This window comes from Stylophora pistillata, chromosome 2 (genome assembly GCF_964205215.1).
Source record: "Stylophora pistillata chromosome 2, jaStyPist1.2, whole genome shotgun sequence".
Taxonomy (NCBI): domain Eukaryota; kingdom Metazoa; phylum Cnidaria; class Anthozoa; order Scleractinia; family Pocilloporidae; genus Stylophora; species Stylophora pistillata.
This window is the reverse complement of record NC_142520.1, coordinates 22,949,903-22,965,431: the sequence shown is the minus strand read 5'-3', so window position 1 is coordinate 22,965,431 and position 15,529 is coordinate 22,949,903. Positions and strand designations below refer to the sequence as shown.

The following is a 15,529-nucleotide window of genomic DNA, read 5'->3' as shown; positions in this document are numbered from 1 at the left end:
TTCTTTTCCGGTTTAGGGACAATTTCATAATATTGTGACAATATAAATCGTTCTTATTCAGTTGTCAAATGTACTGAAATATGGTTCAGAGAAGTTCCCGTTAAAGCTTCAGTTATGCACAGCAGTGTCTTGAAAAATTTTTATAATAAAGGACAATTATGATATGGCTACATTTTATCATTTGTAACTTCTTTGAGAGGAAGACAGACTCGGCATCTGAGACCTGTCGTGTATTATGAGATTCCACAAACATACAGTGCGCTTCTCCTGGATAAAAATGCATTATCCATTACTTGACTGTATTATCCAAAAGTTCTTCTTGAGTACAAATAACACATGAGACGAGTACAAATATCACGCGATATTTGTACTCCAGAAGTACAGGCGAAATTCGCTCGCACTGAAATAACAATTTGGCGTGTTGGATAGTAACTCTCTTATCAAACGTTTTGTTGTGTAGTGTCGTTGAGTATTTGTACTCGTTGTACGGCACAATTCGTAAAAACACTCATCAATACTACACAACAAAACTTCTAATAAGATATATTTATTTGAGTATATTCTGAAACTCTACTCGATCTTCAAACTTTCCCTCAGCCCATCAGCAGAAAACAGGAAGATGTTGTCCAAAAGGACCTTCTGGGCTTTCATTATTGCTTTCTGTAAGCACTGTTCTCTTCATCTAATGGAGTAATTAAGTTAAGAGACTAAATGTGTATTTAAACCTATTCAATAGGATTGGAAATAGTTAATTTTAGACACTCGGTTTTTGTTCTTACGAAAATAGCCCGCATTTTAATTCCTTAAATATCCAGGCCTGCATTAAATAACTCGCGAGAAAGTAAGTGACATGCGCACGGGAGACACACTGTGGATAACCCCGGCTGGAGAACATTAAGAAAATAGAGTTACTGCTCCTTGGGAAATTACGAGAAAACACAACACTCAAGTTGATATCCACTTCTCTCTCGAGTCTGTTTGGTTATATTAGCAGCAGATCACGACCATGTCTGTGTGACGCCTGAAGTCAACAAAAAAAAAAAAAAATGCATTAGCGGTTTTTTTTGTTTCAATTTTTGACTGCATTGTACTGAAAAACGATCATTTCCAAAATTGTACAAAAAAGAAAAAGGGCCCCAATCACTGCGCTCAGAATCTTTTGACTTTTGTTGTTTGGCATCAAACGCGCGCGCGCGTAGTTGTGTCATCTACATTTTATACGAGAACAGTCTGTCCAAAAGGCGCTGAATTAAAAATTTCCTCAATCAAATTTTGATAGCAAACTGAAACAATACAAGAAATAAAGTGTGTATCTTATGAATTGAAATATCTTAAATATCTTAATAACGATAGACAAGAGCTTCGGATGCCGGCTACGATATCTTCTCGCTTTTAATTTTTTTCTTTTTTTTGTGCACTCAGCAAGAATCTGAAATATACTTTGGGTGCTTAATTTCAAAACCAGGTGGTCTAAGACATCTAGATTTATCTGAATATTTACCAGTTAGATTTCAGTGAGTTGTCCGTCTGAGTTACGTTGGTCAATTTCTCAATCGTTTGATGTAATTGTCTCCGAATGTTGACCGTGGACTTCTCCAAAGCCATTTAAAATTATTTTCTAACCGCAGCAAAGTCCGAAATTTCGAAATTTGCAAAGATTACTTTAAAATCTGAGCTGGCAAACTCCTAATTTGTGGAGAACAACAAAAAGGAAGTATTTGTGCGGTCAGCAGTCTTTTCGAGGAAGGAGAACGGTTGATAATCGACCCACGCATTACGTCAGTGCCGGTCTAAGTCACGCGTCCCTTTAAGTTAAGTCACGGTGAATGCAATGCAAATGAAAAAATTTTGGTCGAGCAAGACTTAATGCTTCCTGAGAGCTCCACATCAATGCGACCAAAGTTCTCTCGTATGTGAAGTCATTTCCCTATGTTTTTCTCAGTAGTGTTCATAGACATAACCAAACATATATAGCTTAGCTTCTAATAACCCCTCACATCAGTATACATATTCTCCATGTTCTTCTCCATACAGTTCTTAAGGTGGTGACAGGGAGAATTTGTTTAACAATCAAAGGTGTACATGTCTTTAGCTGGTGATCATTTCCTTTATTCTCGTGACCTTCATGTTTGATTCAGGGCTGACAGTGTAAGGAGAAATTAGGGTTCATCAAAAAGTCATATCGAGCATTCCCTGAAACGACTCTAACAAAAGCTTCCTCCCTCATTTTTCTATCTTTTTCTCTTGATTTTATAAGCAGCTGGGTTAATGGCGGAAGTATGCCCTCAGAGAGTCGTCCTACGGTTTCGCTCAAGCCTACTTTTGCAAGCTCCAAAAGGGCATTATGTATAACTGAATTTCACCTTGAAGACTTCAAATGAAATACCGTGCTTTGATGATAATATGTATCTTGAGTTTCGAGATGGATACGATGAGTCTGCCAATCTTCTTGGAAGATTTTGTGGAAGAAACATTTCCGGTATTGTGCGATCTAGCGGACAGAACTTGTGGTTGAGAAAATCAGATAACTCCAATTACCTTTTCAGAGGTTTATACAGAAACAAGACTACTAATACAAAAGGCAAGTATTGAGATACTGAAATCAGCCCCTGACAGCCATTTTACATATATTTAGAGTGGTCATTGCCTATGCTCCTCAGACTCAAATACTTCTGTGATGGCTCAGTATTACTTTTTCTTATCCTTCAGTGAAACCCAACTTGGATAAAGTGCTCAAGACTCAGTATGTGCTTTTCAACCGCCATCAATCCCTCTGGTGTCCAGCACAGGGTGCACCGGCTCCAGTCATTGTTTGGAGAAAGAACGGCACAGTGGTACAGAACAGTACAAGTGTACTGTATCGGCTGACCATCACTAGAGAAAACAGCGACAAGTACAGTATTTGCCATTTACATCAACGATCTACCCAAGGTCCTTCGGAACACTACGGTCACCTTATTCGCTGATGACACTGCTATCTACTGCTCTTCTCAATCAGCCCGTGACCTACAGACCATGTTGAATCAGGATCTGGACAGGCTAGCTCAGTGGCTCTACGAGCATAAACTTACACTAAATATCTCGAAGTCTAAATTCATGCTCATTGGCGGTCCAAGGAAACTTAACACCTTAGAAGAATTCACATTAACAATCAAAGAGAAGGAGTTAGACGGAGTCAATTCGTTCAAGTATCTGGGCGTAATTATCAATGAGAATCTGACTTGGACTGATCACGTGGATTACATTAAGACCAAAGTGTCTCAGAGGCTTGGCGTTTTACAGAGAATAAAACATCTTATGCCAAGAAATACAAGGGAACTCTTTGTAAAAGCCATGGTGCTGCCAATCCTTGATTATGCTGATGTGACTTGGGGGGATAAATCCAACACCACTCTGATGAACAAGATCCAATTACTCCAGAATAAAGCAGCTAAATTAATTTTAGATATGCCAAAGCATTCATCAGCAACAGAAGCTCTTGATCTACTTGGTTGGGATACATTGGAAAAAAGACGAAGATCTCATCGTCTATTTTTGGTTTTTAAGTCCTTGAATGGACTAATTGATTGGAATTTTAATTTTAATCATTTTAAAGACATGCATGATTATAACACTCGTTTTAATAACAACATTTGTAAACCACAATCAAAGCGTACATGGGGTCAGCATCGGTTTGTTTGTCATGCAGTAGATGACTGGAACGCTCTCCCAGACGGCATTAGGAACATTTCCGATTTTTCAGTTTTTAGACGTCTTGTTAAAAACATGTAGTCTCTTCTATTGATTATGCCCTTTTATCCTTTTCTTGATAGCCATATTTATATTTTCTGTTATCCTTACGTTAGATTTATGCAGGGCCTCACTGAAAACCACACTTTGTGACGTGGGCTCCCTGTCAAAAGATCTTACTTACTTACTTACAGCTGTGAAGTGAACACACAGGATGGTTTGGACAAAAAAGAAATCCGTCTTGTCATCGAAAGTAAGTTTTAATAATGAAAATTTGATTCTTAACTGAATCAGGTCAGGGGAAAATATAGTGAACATTTGCAAGTTTCTATACCTCTAACCTTTAAGACTGTAACCATAGTTTTATTGACCTATCAGAATTTTTTTTTGCCTTGCTCTGGATTAATATTGAGTTTTCGCGATATGACTTGAAGGTACCAACCTTATTAAAGGACTCAAATACACTCTTTAGCAACTCCAACCAAATAAACTAAAATCCCTTCGATAACTTGCATCAAACAATACGATAGTAAGAGTATATCTTATTTTTTGTATTCTAGGGTGCCCAGATCGCTGCCAATGTACCACTGCCGTTGGCATTATGCGCTCAGTTACACGCGTTGAATGTAGGGGAGAATATTTACAGTCAGTTCCACAGCACTTGCCCTTTTCTACAGCGAAATTGAAAGCATTTCAACTCTTCGTTTTACGAGGAGGTGATGAAGGAGGGGTGGGGGCTGGGGGGCGGACAGAGAGGAAATGTACAACAACAGGACAAGATGTGAAACACTCGACCTTACTCAATGATACATCCTCCTTTCAGGGACTTGAGTTACAACCAGATAGAGGAGCTACCACCTGGAGTCTTCGATAACAACCCAGAATTGACCATATTGTATGTAGATGATAGTTATGCATACCTGTATGTTGATATTGACGCGCAGTGAGTTACGAATTATCTAATTTCTCACGCGTTGCGGGTGTAGTCAGCTATGAGCTAAGGCAATGGAACAAGGTGCGGTGGTTAATTGATTGGTAGTGATAAACAGATGGGAGTAACCGCCTCATTAAATTATCTGAAAATTTTTAAAAACAAGGCTACCACCGGATGTTGGTGGCCTTCGCTCTAACAATTTCATTTTCTATCTGTACCTAGTTCTTTGTTTTCGTATTTGTTTTAGTTTCATGTGTCAGATACCCTGCGCAGATATTGTGATAGAGTAAGAGAGGAAACAAACGAAAGTTGATCGTCCTTGGAGGCTTTCTCTCTATAACTGTTTGCTTTGCTGCCCCCCCTTCCCCCTCCCACTCTACTTATTCTAAGTAGATGATAGTTATGCATACCTGTATGTTGATATTGACAAGCAGTGAGTTACGAATTACCTAATTTCTCACGCGTTGAGGGTGTAGTCAGCTAGGAGCTAAGGCAATGGAACAAGATGCGATGGTTAATTGATTGGTAGTGATAAACAGATGGGGGTAACCTGGCCTCATTAAATCATCTAAACATTTGTAAGAAAAAGGCCACCACCGGACTTTGGTGGCCTTGGCTCTAAAAATTTCATTTTCTATCTTTACCTAGTTCTTTTGCGTTCGTATTTGTTTTATTTTCATGCGTCAGATACCCTGCGCAGATAAATGTGATAAAATAAGAGAAGGAAAAAACGAGAGTTGATCGTCCTTGCAGGCTTTCTCTTTAACTGTTTGCTTTGCTAGTAAAACTTCCAACGGATGACTGACAGAATACAAGCAAGCTGCAAGGATCACAGCAAATATGTTGACGTGAACCATTACATTTAACAATTATTCCACAAGCGCGCGTTGGATATGAGATGATAGATAGCCAACGAGGCGCGTAGCGCCGAGTTGGCTATAATCATCTCATATCCAACAAGCGAGAGTGGAATAATTGTTTTATTAAAAAAACGCCCCCAAGATATAAGACAAATCTTCTCGACTTTATTTTGTGAGAAGAAACCGGATTTAACACTGTACAGAAATTAGATTATGGTATATTGGCTCATATACCATAATGGCTGAGCCAATAAAAAGTCTTGAATTGCATTATCCAATGATCCAGTTTTTAATAATACTAATTATCTCATCCCCGCATAGAACACACTATTGATTGAGTTTCTATTGAATGACTAACCTAGAGCACCTTCTCAGTATTTTCAACACAAGTTGACTCTGATTGGTTCACAAACTTAGGTAAAACCTATAACTCTTGGTATATTCTTTAAATAGGTACTTATATGAGAATCAGATAGCACAGCTACCACCTGGAGTCTTCAGCTACAACACCAAGTTGATTCGACTGTAAGTAAAAACATGCATTGCTTATTCCAAGACACATTTTTAAGCGACTCTTACAGACCCAATCACACGTATAAAATATCTCAACTCGCGTATTTATAAAATCTTGGTTCCAAACTTTAAGTGCCCAAGAGCTCATGAAACATGCCATGGCCGTTCCTTAAAGTTGAGGGTTGAAGCTTAAAACTGACTAATCGTTCTTATGTACCTGAAATATTGCTGGTTACCGGAAGCCTTACTAAGTTACCCGGAAGTAAGTTTGCATTATTTGCCTTCTAGTTAGATAATGAAAGTATGATGTGGTCTCTAAATTTTATCAGGGTTTAAAAAGCCTAGTTTTAATAACCCAGAAAAAACTTTAGATCAACAATATATCCTTTTCGTAGTGACTTGGATGACAACCAAATAAAGGAGCTACCACCTGGAGTCTTCGCTAACAACACCGAGTTAACTGTACTGTGAGTAATACACTTATTCGTTTATATTTCACACTATTGTTCGCCTTGAAAAGAGACGCCTTTAAAGGGACGTTGCAGGGTTCAAAACGCAGCCATTCAAGCGGAAATTTCAGTGTATTTGTATGATACAATGGATAAGTTCTAAAGTCCTCCTCCTTCCTTCCCTCTTTGACTCTTAAATATCTGCGTGGCACACAAAATCCAATGGAACCGTCGCAAAATCTGATGACTTGAACCTGTAGAGCGAGTGCAAACCCCCGCGCGGACAAAACCGTTATGCAATACCATTAGCCAGTGTTTTGCTTATAAAGACGGCTTGGAACTAGTAGCCTGATACAACTGATCACAACTAATGGCAAAAAATCAAAATAGTCATGGTGCTGTAAACATCACACAAATTGCTAAACATTGACTGGCTCTGGAAATGTATCGAGTGTCCAAAACGTTTTCACAGAAAATTGTCGCAAAAATGGACATTTTCTTTGGCCAGATAGAAAATGAGACAACAAAAGACATAATGATAAAATGCTTCACCTAAATCCAGGATATGCCCTCGATCTACAGACTTGAGACAACCATATACAGGAGTTACCATCTGAAGTCTTCCAAAACACAGCGATTATCGTTCATTTATCGTAATTATATGTACAATAGCTTCCGTCTGGCCTGAAGAATGCTCCGATATTTGTCTGTTAAAAAAAAAAAAAAAAAAAAAAAAAAAAAAACCAAAAGAGAGCGAGGCTCGAGGGAAACTACGAGCTTCAAGGAACAACTTATGTTAATAAAAAAAAGACAAATATCCAGGCATATTGTTTGGTCAAAGGGGAATATTGTGTTCATCATCCTTCAAATATTTTTAGAAGTACGGATAATAAATCATTTAAAAACAGTTCATCGTCGAAAAAGCGGGTTAATTTTTCTGCACGACATTAATCTATGAATTCGCAATGAAATATTTTCTTTTGATCTGCGGATTGAAAATCAAATTTAACAAATGGTAAACACCATAGCGCACACTATCGAGTTTTGGATGCACGCGGGAGGTTGCTAAGCACAAAACTGAGAAGCTTTGGAGTCGCGCAAGGCGATAGCCGAGAGTAACGCTAGCTTCTTGAGTGCCTTGCAAACCACTCAAGAACATTGACTGGCTCTCGAAATATTTTGGGGATCCAAAACATTTTTCGGAAAGTTATTGCGAAATTTAAATCTACGTTTGCCAAAAGAAAATATGACACAATAAAAATATACAATACGGATAAAATGTTTAACCGAAGTCCAGGATATGTCCTCCATCAACAGACTTTAGTAACCTGATAGAGAAGCTATTACAGCAATTATCAGTCATTTATCATTATTACATGAAGAATAATTTTTATTTGGCTTGAAAGAAACGCTCTGATATTTGTTCATTATCTTAAACACGAAGGCTGGGAAGACCTAGGCTCATTTGTCACTCACCGTTAACGTGTGCGAGTCAAATTCAAATGCTGGTAGACGAACAAAAGGAACAAATGAGATATCTATTGTTTACATCCACCAGCATGGTGGCATGAGGTAACGTGCGAACCACCTATTTCAATCTCACATTTACCGCCACAAATAAAGACAGAAAGGATATACAAATCTCAAAAATTCTTGTATTGTGATGAAGGCATAAAACGATTTTGAGGAATGCGCCCGCTGTTCACTGCTTTGGAGTAGCTGTAGCTCAAGCTGACTTGACTCTAAGAGTTCTACATCACGCGACGGTTGATTGACAAATGGTCCAGTGGGAGCTAAGACTCCTTTTATAGCCCATCTTTCGTATTTAAGCCTGGATGAACTCAGGCTTGAACGGGACTCGAACCTATGCCTCCCACATACTAATTCAGCCCTTCTAAGGGCTATAAAGCAAAGGGCTGTAAAGCAGTTGAAACGACTTGACAACATCGTCGTCACAAAGCCAGATAAAGGTACTGGTGTAGTCATCATGAACAAATCTGATTATATTAACCTGCTGAGCCAGGCATCTATCAATGATACATCGAAGTCCACACCTTTCAGCCTGCAGAGACCAAAAACGAGAGGCCGCTCAGTAAAGCATTACCACCCCCTATTGGAGAAGGAGAAGCACCTTGCATCTGTTGTACGGAAGATCTTACCAAAGCAGATTGCCGACTGTGTTTGCCAGGCTGGCTCACGCCTTGCCCATCTTTATGGACTCCCTAAGACACACAAAGAGAATCTATCGATGAGACCTATCCTGTCTGCCACCGGCACTTACAACTATGCCCTCGCCAAGTGGCTTGACGACAAACTGAAGCCCCTGTCAAGCAATCGCTACACAATATCAGATACCTTCTCCTTTGCCGATGAGATTTAAAACCTAGTCATCGACGAGAATGACATTCTGGTATCCTATGACGTCACGTCACTATTCACTAGTGTGCCGCTCCATAAAACGATCGAAATCATCGCTAAGAAGGCGTTCGCTGACAACTGGTTTAATGCTACACACGACCTCAGCATTACAAAGCCTGAACTGGCTCAACTTCTGGGAATTGCAACTATGAATCAACTATTCCAATTTGATGGCAATCTTTACGAGCAGATCGACGGTGTGGCCATGGGTTCTCCATTGGGCCCACTTATGGCAAACGCATTTCTCTGTTCTATCAAAGAGAAACTAGATGAAGACAACAAGCTCCCTGAATTTTACAGAAGGTACGTGGATGACCCGTTTGCTATTGTCACAAGTGTACCAGCAGCAGAAGATTTATTATCAACGCTAAATAACCACCATCAGTCCATACACTTTACCATGGAGCTAGCAAGTTACCTTTTGTAAAACAAGTTACCTTTTGTCGGTATGGAAGTGCTCAAGAAAGGCTGTAAACTAGAACTAGTGTTTATCGGAAACCAAGAAACACAGGCCTACTGCTTCATCACCAGAGCCACGTCGATAAAAGGTTTTTTTTTATGTTTAAGGTGGACGGCCGGGCCCCCGATGAAGGGCGTGTGCAATGCCCGCCGACCAACAGGACTAATCCCACCCATGGCTTGCGTGCAATGCCTTAGGGTTGGGGTCCACCAGAAACGAGGGTCACCAGACACCAAACTCGCTGGGGAATCGAACCCCACCTCAACAAAAATTAACACACTCACACCAAAAATTGAACACACACACTCGATAACTTAAATAACTTAAACTACTTTTTAGTTTTCATTTTTAGGTTTTAAATTTTTAAACTAATATTAAACTATTTCTTCGGAGTGTACTTTAGCACATGTCTAGGAGGACCATTTTGCGGGTTGAGAACAAAGGCAATTGAACCAGGAGGAACTTGAAGGTGTGATGTTAACCGTAGGAGGTCTACTCTATCACCTGAAAGGCCAGGAGGTGTGGATAGCAATTCGAGAATTTCACTTCTGGACTTGGAAGAAATGACCGACGAAACGGAGGGTGGCGCGGTTATCTTATTAGCGACTGGTACGGAAATCGACTGGGTTGTATCCGTTGTAGCAGGCTTCTTTACAGTTCCTTTTGAAACCGGAGAAGTCTGGGGAGCAGCGCGTTTACGGGAGACATTGTCTGATGGTACTTGGTCAACCGATGTGCAGGTTGGAAAACGGTCCTCAAGGTTAAATCATGTTAAATCGTGCATTCCGCCTGTCGTCCACATGGGAGTCCTTCAAATCTGAATGTGATCATCTAAAGATGATGTTTACAAACCTCAAGTATCCCGACCACCTCATCAATTCCACCATTTCTCACTTTGTCACCTCAGTTAGGTCGGAAAACCCTGGAGTGCAAGCTCAATTATCCATCAACGAAAATGCTGTTCACCGAGTGGTTTTGCCTTTTAAAGATCAAAAGTCTGCTCACGCAGTGAAAAGGCAATTATCAGATCTAAGCACCAAAATCGATCACACCCTTCAACCCGTGTTAGAGAGTCGCAAAATCTGTGAAGATCTCAGAATGCGTGAGCCTAAACCTCCTATAGTTAGCCAACAATGCGTTGTATATAATTATAAATGTGATCTGTGCGATGCAGAGTACGTCGGGTACACCAGCCGGCATTTACATCAACGTATTGACAAGCACCGTAGTTCGGCCATCGACAAACATCTAAAGAACGACCACGGCCTACAAACCATCGGCGACCTGACCAAGCATTTCAACGTACTTAAAAAGTGCACCGGGAAACTGGACTGTTTAGTTCATGAGATGCTTTTCAGAAAGAAGATGAAGCCCTCTTTGAACAAACAATCGAATTCCATACGCGCGAAACTATTTAATAGTTTACATCTATGAACTCAACACGCGCAATTATTTATTTGAATTTTTAAAAATTTTTAACTTTTTACGTTTGTCACCTTCGTACGGTATAAATTAATTATTCATTTTTATTCTCTTCTCACTTGAGAATGATGACATGGAGTCATCGAAACGTTGTGTGTTTTTCTCGCTAATGTTTATTCTTAAATGTCTAACAAAATCTAATGTCACTCAAATAGTAATTGACACAAAGAAATACACGAATGATAAACTGTTAAACCGAAATCCAGGATATTCCCTCCAACTACAGACTTGAGACAACCATATGCAGGAGTTACCATCTGAAGTCTTCCAAAGCACAGCGACCATCAGTCATATATTATAGTTATATGTACAATAACTTCCATCAGGCCCGAAGAATGCTCCGGTATTTGTGTGTTTAAAAAAAAGAAAAAAAATCAACAGAGAGCAATACTGGAAGGGAACTGCGAGCTTCAAGGAACATCTTATGTTATTAAAAAAAACAAATCTCCAGGCATATTGTCAAGTCAAACGGGAATATTGTGTCCATCCTCCTTGGAATATTTTTAAAAGTGCAGACAATAAATAATTAACACAGGTTATCGTCGAAAAAACGGATTAATTTTTCTGTACGTCATTAATCTATGAATTCGCAATGAAATATTTTCTTTTAACCCGCAGATTGAAAATCAAATTTAACAAATGGTGAACACCATAGCGGACACTATTGAGTTTTGGATGCACGCGGGAGGTTGCTAAGCACAAAACTGAGAAGCTTTGGAGTCGCGCAAGGCGATAGCCGAGAGTAACGCTAGCTTCTTGAGTGCCTTGCAAACCACTCAAGAACATTGACTGGCTCTCGAAATATGTTGGCTGTCCAAAACATTTTACGGAAAATTATCGAAAAATTGAAATTTACGATGTCCGGAATGTTTAACCTAAACTCAGGATATGTCCTCCATACACAGACTTTAGCAACCTGATAGAGAAGCTATTATAGTAATTATCAGTCATTTCTCATAATTACATAAAGAATAGATTTTATTCAGCTTGAAAGAATTGCTTTGATATTTGTCCATTATCTGAGGCCTGGATATACTTAAGGCGTAAACGGGATTCGAACTCGTGCCTCGCAGCGCTACTATCAACTGAGCTATAGAGCCACACGTTGAAAGCGAGATACAGTTGAGGAGGTTCTTCTTTCTCGTGGAGGGGATTCATATAATTTGTAATAAGGTAAAATTTCATTTGATTGGCGGTATTGACAATCAAATGAAGGTTTATGACCAGCAGGTGAGCTAAAAATTTTAGCAATTGCCGAAATAAGCCTGAAAAGAGGAAATTCATTCTTCAACCCGCACATTTACCAAAGCCTGGTTCCATTCTCTTAGTTATCAATTGCACTACTTTCAGCCCTTATTTCACCCAGCTCAAGGTAACAGTGTCAATCCAGGAGTTTATAACCAATAAACTGTTTATAATCTCTTGATCAAAAGGACATATTTAACTTTATATTCAAATTACGGTTCTTTCTTTTTATGACAGTCTCATTTCAGTCATTATTAATCTCTGTAGGTTTCAAAACAGGTCCGAGGAACATCCTTCATGGGCCTTTTTCCCCTAACGCAAGCAATGTAAAAAAATTATCGAATTGGACCTCTTACATTCGGAAACTCGGCCATTCTAAAAGACGGTGTCAGAATTATACTTCTCTGAACTTAAGCTCCATCTAGACCTCAGTTGCTCTAAAGGACTTAAAATATATTTTTTTCATGATGCTTAGACTTATTACACTACTCTTTTGTCGGTTCCACACCAGGAACTAACTCTGTTCTTTTGTTTTGTGACGGGTTTCTTACTTTTTTGCCGTGCATAAATATACTGTTTATATAATAAAACTCAACTCTCCCGCCCCCAAGCCTAATAAGTCTCGTAGAAAAAAACATAAAATCGAAGCATTGTTTCTTTATCTTACTAATTCATTAACGTATCTACATTGCTCATGTCCACATCTTCTTGAGAGTGCCTCCTTAGTGATACTCTCAGGCCTTGTCATATTTACCAAGTGATCTGCACAATGTTCTTAGGTTTCCGTCTCTTGTTGCTTCTCCTTCTTTATCGCTTATAGTTTAGACGAAATACGAACACGTAGTATGTTCAGGAGAGGGTTGTTCAGTTGTGATTTGTTGGGTTGTGGTTTTGTTGAGGTATTCCCCAAACTTGCCCCAGAAGGAGTTTAACATGAATAAAGCCACCGTTTTACGACTTGGGTTCTTCTGAATCTGCTCAGAAACTAACTTGATTTTCTCTCGTTCCTTATACTCTCGCACCTACCGGGCCTTGAGTTCTCGCATTGTCACACACGATGGTCAACGGCTAGCCTCTTGATTAATTATTGGCCAGGTGTTGACACAATTGGCAAAACGTCTCTTGGCTTTTTGTTCTTTGGGAAAGTTCCCAAAGTTCTCCTATGGTGCGATCGGGATGTTCACAGACTTGACCGCGATCTGGAAAGCACCTAGGACATCCCTGCCAAACGCAACCATAAAACTCGCGAATGGTACTTGTACAAGTATCATATCTATCGATGGAAATAACGAGCTGAACTCAAGTTTTATTCAGAAAATGCTATGCCATTCCTCCCCCCCTTTTACAGGAAGTCAATTACCATAACTTATCCAGTGCTTCCCAATAGAGATAATGGCCTAATATATCATTCTTGTAAGCTTTTTAGTGGAATTGCTGAACTGCAGAAACTCGGCCATTCGAAAAGATAATTTAAGAGCTCTACTCCTAAGAACTCCATGTCCAGCCATTCCTCGTTAAATTTTTTCTGACCAAATTAAAAAATGATGCTCAAAGGAACATGGTGACAGAAACCACACTCTTAGAATTATGATTACCCTTTCAGCTTTGCCAATTTTGTTACTTGCATAGAAACCAAATCAAGGAGTTACCACCTGGAGTTTTCAATAACAGCTCCGAGTAGACCCACCTGCACATAACACACTCAGCAGTCAATGTCTGATAGGTTTTCCCAGATATGACCATACAATCTCCTTATTCATAATAGTAGAAGAACCAAGTGGAGTCCAATTCGGGTTGTAATCATAAAAGAGATTAGCAATATAGGACAACCGCGAAGCAAGAAGTCCTGTTACCAATTGATCAAAACTGCGACAAAATTGGAGCAAGTGAATACACATCGCCTATAGATTTTCATATAAAAACAACAATTAACTCGGCGAAGTCCACGACAACAGCTTATCTTTCTTTTGTGCTTAAGAAGTTGCTGGCTACCAGCAGCCGCGCTAAGTTACTCGAAAGCGAGTTAGCGCTATTTAACTTTGATAATGAAAGTATGCTATGGTCTCTTTAAATCTCATCAGGGTTAAAATAAACTTAAGTTTAATAACCCAGAAAAGACATAAGATTGAGGATATATCCTTTTCGTAGAGACTTGGACGACAACCAAATAGAAGAGCTATCACCTGGAGTAGGCCATGGGAAAAGACATTGCAAAATTCAAAATTTTCTATGACCAGACAGAAACTGGGACAACAAAATTACATGGACCATAAAATTGATATTTAACCTAAGTTTAGGATATATTTTCCATCTACCGTGAGACTTGAGCGAACCTGATGAAGGAGTTACCACCTGAATTGTCCCAAAATACATATATCAACAATAGTTTCCGTTTGCATCGGAGAAATGCGCCGATACTTGTCCGTTATCTGTTCTGCAAAATGAACAGAGAGCGAGGCTCGAGGGGAAACTGTGAGCTTCAAGGAACAACTTGTGCTAAAAAAATGATAAAAAGACAAACAGTCAGGCTTATTGTTTGGTCAAACGGGAATATTGTGTTCATCCTCTTTCAAATATTTAATTAAGTGCATTTAATCAGTCATTTAGAAACTTATTGACGAAAACGAAAGCTAATTTAAGAGTATTAAAGCTCAGGGGTCTTCGAAAGCGATAATACGCGATTAAAAGAGAGTGCAATCATTTTTAGAGCGTGTGAGTTAATCAGAGGTGATTATCTTTTTTCATTAGTTACAGGTGACTTGAATAAGATTTCTTAACTATCACTGGTGACCAATTCCGCCCTCTTAGGGCACCTAATTTATTTGCATTTACAAACACATTTTCATGACTGGTAACAATAAAGTAATATTGGTAAAATTTTTTCACTAATAACACAACCAACAAACTGCGTTGCGATTTATTTGGTTCATCTATCACGCTGCAAGAGTTGCAAGTAAAAAAAAAAAACATCTATTGTCTGTGTCATGACACATTTTTAAGCGACTAATACAGATGCTATCAAACGCTTGATTGGCAGGATTCGAATCCCATTCTCATTGTTACCAATCCCACTACTTTAAAAAAAAGGGGGTTGGAGGAACACAATTTTCGTTATATCAATCAAGTATATTCAACCCATATGATCACCCAGTCCAAGGTGATAATATCAGTCCCAATAAATATTAAAAAAAAAACTGTTGAGAACGATAAATTGACCTTAATCTTAAAATCACGACTTTGTATTTTACCAATCGTAACTAATCCCACTAAGTCTCAGAACAAGTTAGTGGATCACCTTTCATGTCGTTCTTCCCCTAACAAAAGCAATTACAATAAAAAATAGTCGATTTCTTGGCATACAAGGTATACGCATGTTGTACTGAAGGAAATGGATCATTGGAAAAAATGATTTAATAATTGTTTTTTCGAGCTGGGAGGG

The 15,529-nt window shown here is 39.0% G+C and overlaps 2 long non-coding RNA genes and 1 pseudogene across 2 annotated transcripts; 2 read left to right on the top strand and 1 right to left on the bottom strand.

The window, feature by feature from the left end:
* Positions 1–15,529, top strand: part of LOC148737851 (uncharacterized) — a 161,881-nt pseudogene that overhangs the window by 138,419 nt on the left and 7,933 nt on the right.
* LOC148737853 (uncharacterized) lies at positions 4,479–6,507 on the top strand. Its single transcript, XR_015996406.1, has 3 exons — positions 4,479–4,624; positions 5,977–6,048; positions 6,432–6,507. It is a non-coding gene; the product is annotated as an uncharacterized LOC148737853 (long non-coding RNA).
* LOC148737852 (uncharacterized) lies at positions 12,527–14,242 on the bottom strand. Its single transcript, XR_015997391.1, has 2 exons — positions 13,778–14,242; positions 12,527–13,363 (listed from the first exon to the last, which is right to left on the bottom strand). It is a non-coding gene; the product is annotated as an uncharacterized LOC148737852 (long non-coding RNA).